Source organism: Mus pahari, chromosome 15, assembly GCF_900095145.1.
Source record: "Mus pahari chromosome 15, PAHARI_EIJ_v1.1, whole genome shotgun sequence".
Lineage (NCBI taxonomy): Eukaryota > Metazoa > Chordata > Mammalia > Rodentia > Muridae > Mus > Mus pahari.
The window spans coordinates 80089828-80098545 of NC_034604.1; positions in this window are offsets into that span (position 1 = coordinate 80089828).

The following is an 8718-nucleotide window of genomic DNA, read 5'->3' on the forward strand; positions in this document are numbered from 1 at the left end:
AGGTTATGAGCCAGAAGCAGGTGGATCTTTCTGAGTTTAAGGCTTGCTTGGTCTATGTAGCAACTTCCAGGAAAACCACAACTACAATATATATTGGGACTATATAGTGGGATCCTTTCTCAAACAAGAAAATGCAAACAAACAAAACCCCAAACCAATCAATCAAATAAACATAAAAACATTGATGTTGAGAATCCACACCCAGGTCTCCAAACATTACTGCCTGAATCATCACTGCAGGCTTTCGTTTCAATATTCAAACAAATTTATGTTTTAAACTAACAGTGATAACTGTCAGAATGCTGCTGTCGAAGTGCCAATGTCCAAGCCATAAATGTAAGGTAAAAACATTGTACCTCAAGATGGAACAGAGTGAGACAAAAATCACAAAGGGTCATATGGGACTTATTTGAAACTAGTTCAATTCTACTATGAATGAAATTATTTTGACCTCTTAAAGTCCTCAGTCATATGACTATGCTTTGAATACACCAGAAAAAATTAGTTACAAGTAAGAATACCATTTCATAGTAACACAGCAAATCTTTGATCTGGCCTTTATGTTTCTTTTAGTCAAGGTTCATTTTTAACAGAATTCAAAAAACTTTGGATATCATTTAAATTAAGTTGTACAAAATTCCTTTGTGTTAGTTGTTGGAGTAGTAATAGGCAGAAGACAGAAATTCTGGATTATTGTAATGAGATATGGGACCAATGAGTAAAGACTGGGAGATATATACTCAGTCATGCTCTTATCTTCTATTTTCTTCTGAATTTACTGTAGCTATTGTAAATCATATTGTTAGTATATCCAATAATGTTACAGAAAATGCATTTCAGAATCTTGTTTTATTAGTGATGAAATTATAAATTTTTTTATTTACATAGTCAATTATTATATTTAAAGCATTTGAAAACAATATTAGCTTAATTTTTATCATGAATAAGTGTATAAAAATGGAAATGACTTAGATATTTCTTTTATTGTTTTGAGTTTATAAATAATTAAAGCATTTCATTCTTCTCATTTCTCTCCACAAACAGTCCCATATACCCTACATTCTTGTCTTCAAATCTACGGTCTGTTTTTTCATTTTACTAATTATTATTTTCTGCATATATGTATAATTAAACTCATATATTCCTCAGTAAAATCTGTTTAGTTCATACGTGTCTTAGTTAGGGTTTGTATTCTTGAACAAAACATCATTACTAAGAAGAAAGTTGGGGAGGAAAGGGTTTATTTAGCTAACAATTCCACATTGCTGTTCATTAATAAATGAAGTCAGGAGAGGAACTCAGACAGGGCAGGAACTTCAAAACAGGAACTGATGCAGAGGCCATGGAGAAAGATTAATTACTAACTTGCTTCTCCTGGCTTGCTCAGCTTGCTTTCTTATAGAACCCAGGACTGCCAGCCCAGGGTGATAGCACCACCCACAGTGGCTAGGCCCTTGTCCTTTGATCACTAATTGAGAAAATGCCTTATAGCTGGATCTCATGGAGGCATTTTGGCAAGGGAGACTCCTTTCTCTGTGATAACCTCAGCTTGTGTCAAGTTGACACACAAAACCAACCAGTACAATATGTTGTCTCTATGTTTTCATACATGACAGTTTGGCACAGGACAATTTTTGTGCTCTTTCCTGAAGACTACCTTCACAGCTCCCAATTACCTATAGTTTCCATGGCTGATCCCTAAATCCTCGGCACCTTTACAGTGATTTCATCGTCTTCCACAGGATGCCTTGAGCCTTAGGTACTGTAGTGACTTGTAGCTGTATCCATTAGGATTGAGCTCCACAACTCTGTATTTTAATTGGTTGTGCTTTTCTTTAAGAAATGTATAAAGATGTATTGTAATGATTATATTGCAACAAACAAACGAATTGTTACCATGAGTCTATTTTGGTTTTGATAAATTCACCAAAATTATAGTAATTTTTGAAAGCACTACATGAAACTTTATTTTTTAACCAATATAATATATACATTTAAATGTGTATAAATTTTCAATGTGTTTAAAGAGTACAGAATCCCCATATGTATGGGTTATCGTATTACATCAATAACTGTGGGTAAGATACCATAATGTATACATTTTACTCAATTGCACACATTCTCATAGACTGATAAGTAGCATAATAATATGTAACACTTATTTCTGTATATATGTCATTATGTGACATATAACATTATAATGTACACCATCATTTGTATATGTATATATCATATGTAATAAATATGTCATATATAATAAAGTGCTATATATATGACATATAACACTTTATTATATATCAACATTTATACAAGCATATATACACATATACATACATATTGGGAACAATTACAGACTTATATGCATTTTGAGGATTCAATTCTGTGCCTTGTTATTTTCCAACATAAGCATAACTGCTGGAGAGAATAGAAGTGACAGCTGGCTATCCATATGTGATCCTAGGAAAGAGAAGACTTTGACAGGTGTAATCGATAGAATGCAATGAATAAATTTTAATAATTAAGATGATGAATACAATGGTTCAAAGTTAGGTAAAAATATTTGTGCTGAATAGGAATCTGAGGATCCCATCTATCCTAAATCTACAATGCAGGCAAACTAAACAAAGAATTGTTCTATTTCATAAAATGTTGAAAGCACATTAACTCTTCATGAGTTTTAAAAATATTTTGATATTCATTTAAATTCCTACAATACATTTGATAGTTTAGACATTTAATTAAAATTCATAAATTTAATAGAATTACATGTTGTGTTAAATTATTTATGCTTTTCCTTAAGGAATAAGTAAATCATTAATACTATATAAAATGACCATTGTGCTTGATCCCTAATTTTAGAGTGAAGGGAATGAAGTGACTTCAGGATGTTGCCCTATGATTTCCCAAAGAATGCATAACCCTGTTCTTACCAATGCATACACACATGAGGCCCATTAGTTTTCTTCATCTTGGCACAAATTTGTGTCATCTGAGACCTCCACTGAGGAATTGCCTCCATCAAATTGTGCTATGGACATGTTTGTGATACATTTCTTGATTAATGATTGATGCATGTAGATCCAGTACATTAGGAGGGTGTCAATACCGTGCTGATGGTCCTGAGCTATATATGAGAACACACTGAGAAAGCCACAAGTAAGTTTCCTCTGTTCTCTCTGCTTCATTGTTTCTCCAGGTTCTTTACTTGAGTTCCTGATATTATTGACTATAATCTCCCTTGATGATAAACTGTAATTTGAGAGTCAAATAAATCCATAAACCCTTTCCTTCTACAGGTTGCTTTTGGTTTAGTGTTTTTCATATCAATAGGAAGCAAACTATCAAACATATACACATACACACACACACACACAGAGAGAGAGAGAGAGAGAGAGAGAGAGAGAGAGAGAGAGAGAGAGAAACTGACAGAGAAATAATAACATATTTCAAATGGCAAAAAAGACAATCATTGAATTTGAGTTGGAAATGAATGAGGAAAGATAATCTCATTGGACTACAAAGCACCTTAATTTGTTAAGCTGATTACTCTTAGAACTGACTCTCATTTTACTGCATTACTATAGAACAGTCTTAATAAGAACAAAAGGGAAATTCAAGAAATTTCCTTGTATAAATACACACACACACACACACACACACACACAATCTGTCTGTCAGAAGTGTTCTATGTGGTTTAAGTAAGTGAGTACTTGTGCAGTGGCACAAAAGCTTGTGATTTGCCTCTGAGAGGGTGCCCCTCTGGTCATCTACCTTTTCTGGGGCAAGAAGTCTCTACAGGACTGGGCACATCCTCTCCCACTGGGAACAGACAAGGCAGTCAGCCCTCTAGTACATATGTGCAAATGGCTTCAGATCAGGCCATGTATTATCTTGGGTTGGTGGCTCCCAGATTAATTAACACTGTTGGTCTTCCTATGAGGTTGAAAAACATTGCAAGTGTTATAAAGGCAACAATATTGTGCCCCAGAAGGATTTTATATAGAATACTACTTCTTTTGGACAAAAGGTAGTAATTAATTTAAAATAAACATCTTAAATAAAATAACAGTGAGTAATCTACAGCACAGGAAATGAAAATGAATACAGATAACAGTGTTTGGGGATGTAACTTTTTTTGTAGGTTAAAAAAAATAGTTGGAATCATATTAAGTAAATTACAGTAGCACTGGTTTGTCCTGTGCACCAGAGCAAGTACTGTTTGTGGTTTTCATCTTTATAAACCCTCCATTTACCAAGAGTAAATGAGACGTGAACAAGATTTTTGCCTTGTCTCCTTCCTTTGTGTCTCCTGATCCCAAATTGGTCACTGCAGCTCCCTTCCCTCAAGAACCCTGTTGTTTAAGTCCTGCAGATAAGGGCAGTCTCTGACTCAGTCACCTCCTGAGCAGAGAATGCGCACAAATAATGCTCATATCAGCTGATGGGAAGGTCCTTACATCATATACTAGTTTTGCAATGGAAGAGATTAGAAGAGTAACATATATCCACTGAAAGACACAAACACATTTTAGAAGATCACAGAAAAAAATTTAAGTAAAATAGTACAAAATAGCTAAATTACTATTTATGATCAAATAAATATTTAGATGCCTAATTTTCTGACCTATGTATCTGGCAGACACGCTGAAATAAAAGAAAGTAATTCTAAAAATAACTGTGAATTAGTAGCCAAAATTAGAAGACATTTTAACCTACATCTCCATGTCTAGTGACAGTCTCTTAATGGAAATAGTAGTCATTTTTGTTTCTGTGTTAAATAAGTGTTACAGCTTATTTGTTATTATCCTCGGGCCACCACATTTTTCTGTATATTTTCAGCATTTCCTCTGATCTTGCCAATTATCCAATGGGCAATATCTCTACATTCTTTGTTTACAAAATTGATTTAAATATAGAAACAAAGAAAACATATAATCTAAAAATACAAAAGGCCTCAACATCATTTCCTTTAATGGGCAGTTCTTGAAATTAATCAATTAGTTTAATTCATTAATTTTCCAGGGAAAGAAACAATGCAAATGTAAAATGATAAAGTTATGCGATACCCTTCCTCTTATATAACATACGTCCTTAATTCTGAAATGAGTGGTGTTTGACTGACAGTATGAGGAATACATGTTCTAGAACACAGTGTGCAGGAGCAGAGTTTTGCAATATTCAGAAGATCATGTTACACACCATTCTATTTAACTCAAATGTGAAGGAATAAATGATAGAGAGCTACCTGCCACCGGGTTGCAGTGCTGGATACTTTGTGTCGATTTGACATAAACTACAACACTTAAAAGTAAGATGTTTAATGGGGGAATCCTGTCCATCATGTCAGTTAAGCATTTTGCAATTGCTTAGTGATTCATGGAACAAAAGTGACTGCAGGCATTGTCATCTTTGGGCAGGTGAGACTTATTTGTGAAAGAAAGGTAAGTTATCAAGCCAGGATGGGATTAAGTTAGTAACAATGTTTCTCTATGATCTTTGTTTCAGTCCCTGCCTTCACATTTCTATTGTGTGATCCTTCCCTAGCTTGCATTGGTGATAGTTTGTAACCTGTAAACAGAAATAAACATACTAGACAGGGAGCAAACTAAAATCAGTACAAAGATTGGAATATTACTATGAAGGACCTAACTGTTATTTCATAGGAGGATTATGGAAGCACCTGAAATTGGGGTTGCAAAAGACTGCTTAAAGCTTAACAATCTGTGAAATTGGAAGATAATACTGGGAGCAATGAAGACAATGGAGTACTGGGTTATGAAATTTCTGAAAGAAGTAGACTCTTTCAGAGCCATTCATGTAACATGTTTTAAGAATCTGTGACACTTCCTGGTTGGAGAGAGAAATCAGTTGTGATGAATGAGAAACCAACACAAATAAAGAGAAAAACTTCACATATGTTCTTGATACATTAATGCTAGCTAGCTGAATCTGTAAAATCAGTAGTGATTAATAAGAGACCATCATCACCAAGGAAAAGTCTTCTGGGAAGTATTTCTTTAGGGTCGATACACAGAAGCTGTGGTACAGAGAGGGTCAAAGCAGAAGACAGAGCTGGTAGTTGAGCCTGGAAATATATGAAAGTCTTGCATTTGATACTGGGTTTGAAGGTATGAATGAGGTCACAGAGATCAGCAGTCTTGGCACTGTATGGTAGAATTGAAATCTCCCTGAAGAAAAACCAGAAGATGCATAGCTAAGGAAGTAGCCTTCAACACTTTTTGCAATGAAAATCTTGGAGTTGAAGGGATTATAGAGTAGCTAAGGCTTGGCACCATGAGGCATGAACAGAGTCTCTGAAAGAGCATGAGAGGCCACTAGTGGAGATATATTCTCAGTTACACTGGACCATCCCTACTGGATACTGGAGAAGATAAAACCATGTAATTAACACCAAAGGTCTTGCTGAAGCCCACCATACAGAATGCATACTGTGTGAAGTAAAGCTAGAGAGATGGAACTACCTAAGGCTTTTTGGTCCAAAATTGAGTGAAACGTCGATCTTAATCATAGAGCCTTTTACATTGATTGTAACTGTATCCTGGTATTTTGTTGGTTTGTTTTGTTTGGGTTTTTTGTTTGGTTGGTTGGCTGATTTGGTTTGTCTCTTGGAATAAGAATGTCTGTAGTTTACGTTCATTTTTACAAGAACCTGCAGGTAGTAGAATTGGGACATTTAAAGAGAACTTGGACTTTTATTGAAATGTTTCAAGCTATCTGGGAACTGAATTTCCAAAGTAAAAATAGGAATTCCCAATCCTTCTAAATTAAAGTTTATGTCTTATTTCTTTTTAACTTGATAAAATATTCAGATGGGGAAAGGGTCTATAGACACTAATAGGAGCTTTAAAAAGTTTAAGATTTCTGGGGGAGTGTACTGGCTAGTTACAAAACTAGTCAACATGAAACTGGCTGGAGTTATCACAGAGAAAGGAACTTCAGTTAGGGAAATGCCTCTATGAGATCCAGCTGTAAGGCATTTTCTCAATTAGTGATCAAGGGGGGAGGTCCCCTTGTAGGTGGTGCCATCTCTGGGTTGGTAGTCTTGGTTCTATAAGAGAGAAGGCTGAGAAAGCCAGAGGAGGCAAGCCAATAAATAACATCCCTCCATGGCTTCTGCATCAGCTCCTGCTTTCTGACCTGCTTGAGTTCCAGTCCTGTATCCTTTGGCGATCAACAGCAGTATGGAAATATAAGCCAAATAAACCCTTTCCTCCCCATCTTGCTTCTTGGCCATGATGTTTGTGCAGGAATAGAAACCCTAAGACAAATTAATTGTTACCAGCATAGTGGGATATTCCTGTGACCATGTTTTGGTGAGGACTGTGAAAGGACTTTGGAACTTTGGGCCAGAAGATCCATTCTGTGTTAAGAGCTCTGTGAGATGTTGTGTAGGAAGATTGGAAGATAATGTTGAGAACAGTACAGAAAATGGAGGCCTGACTTGTGAAATTTCAGAGGGAAAATTAAAGACTCTTTTCAGGGCCATTGCTATTTTGGATTGTGAAGATTTCTGTGGTTCTGGTTAGCTGGTGCTGAAGAATCAGCTATGATTAACAAGATGCCAGAACTACTAAAGCAAAACCTTTGCATTGCTAGGACTATTGATGCTGGTTAGCTGGAACTAAGAAATTAGTGGTGATTAAGAAGAGACCAGCATCATTGAGGTGACATCTTCTGGGATGTGTTTTCTGAGAGCACAGAGGCTGTGTTCCAGAGATAGCCAAGATTGTCCTTGTGCTGTGGCTGGACTTAGTGATGTGTAAGAGTTACCCAGGTGGTACTGGTTTTGAAGGCTTGAAGGGGTCATGCAGAGCAGCTGAGGCTAGGCACTCTGAGAGGCAATGGAAGGCCATTTGTGAAGGTACAGCCTCAGTTGCAATCGATGGCCCAGGACAGAAGGGTTCATGCAAAGGAGTTGAGGCTTGGCACCATGAAGAGAGCCTATGAGAGGCTGTTGATGAAGCCTAGGTACAGCAAAAGACAGCAGTGTTTGGAGATGCCAGTACCATGAGATGACCACCAAGAACAGCAGCAGCAGTGGAGTCCAGGCAGCTGAAGCCTAGAAGACAAGGTGTGAGTTACAAAGGGCATGGCTGGAGAAGTGACTCAAGGCCTTGGAGGAGCCCAGTTGGATCCCAGACATTGGATAGTTGGAGATTGATTTTTGCTTTTGTTTGTGACTGTGCCCTGATATTTTTTCCCTCTTGAAGGAAGTTTTTAGTGAAGCCCACTGTTAAGAGACTTTATATTTTAAAGTACTTTGAATTTTAAAAGATACTGGATATTTTAAAAGGATTGAACTATTAATATGTAAAGACTGTGGGTCCCTTTAGCAGAATCTTGCTGGCATGTGCATTAGTATCTGGGTTTGCCAGTGCCTGGCAAACCCAGAGTGGATGCTCACAGTCAGCTATTGGATGGAGCACGGTGCTGAGATCTCTTTCCTGTCTCTACTCGTGTCTGAACGTCCGTGTGTCCGGCTCTTGCCCACGCAGTCATGGCCTCCGGCAACGCGCACATCAGAAAGCCGGCTCCTGACTTCACGGCCACCGCGGTGGTCGATGGTGCCTTCAAGGAAATCAAGCTTTCGGACTACAGAGGGAAGTACGTGGTCCTCTTTTTCTACCCACTGGACTTCACTTTTGTTTGCCCCACGGAGATCATCGCTTTTAGCGACCATGCTGAGGACTTCCGAAA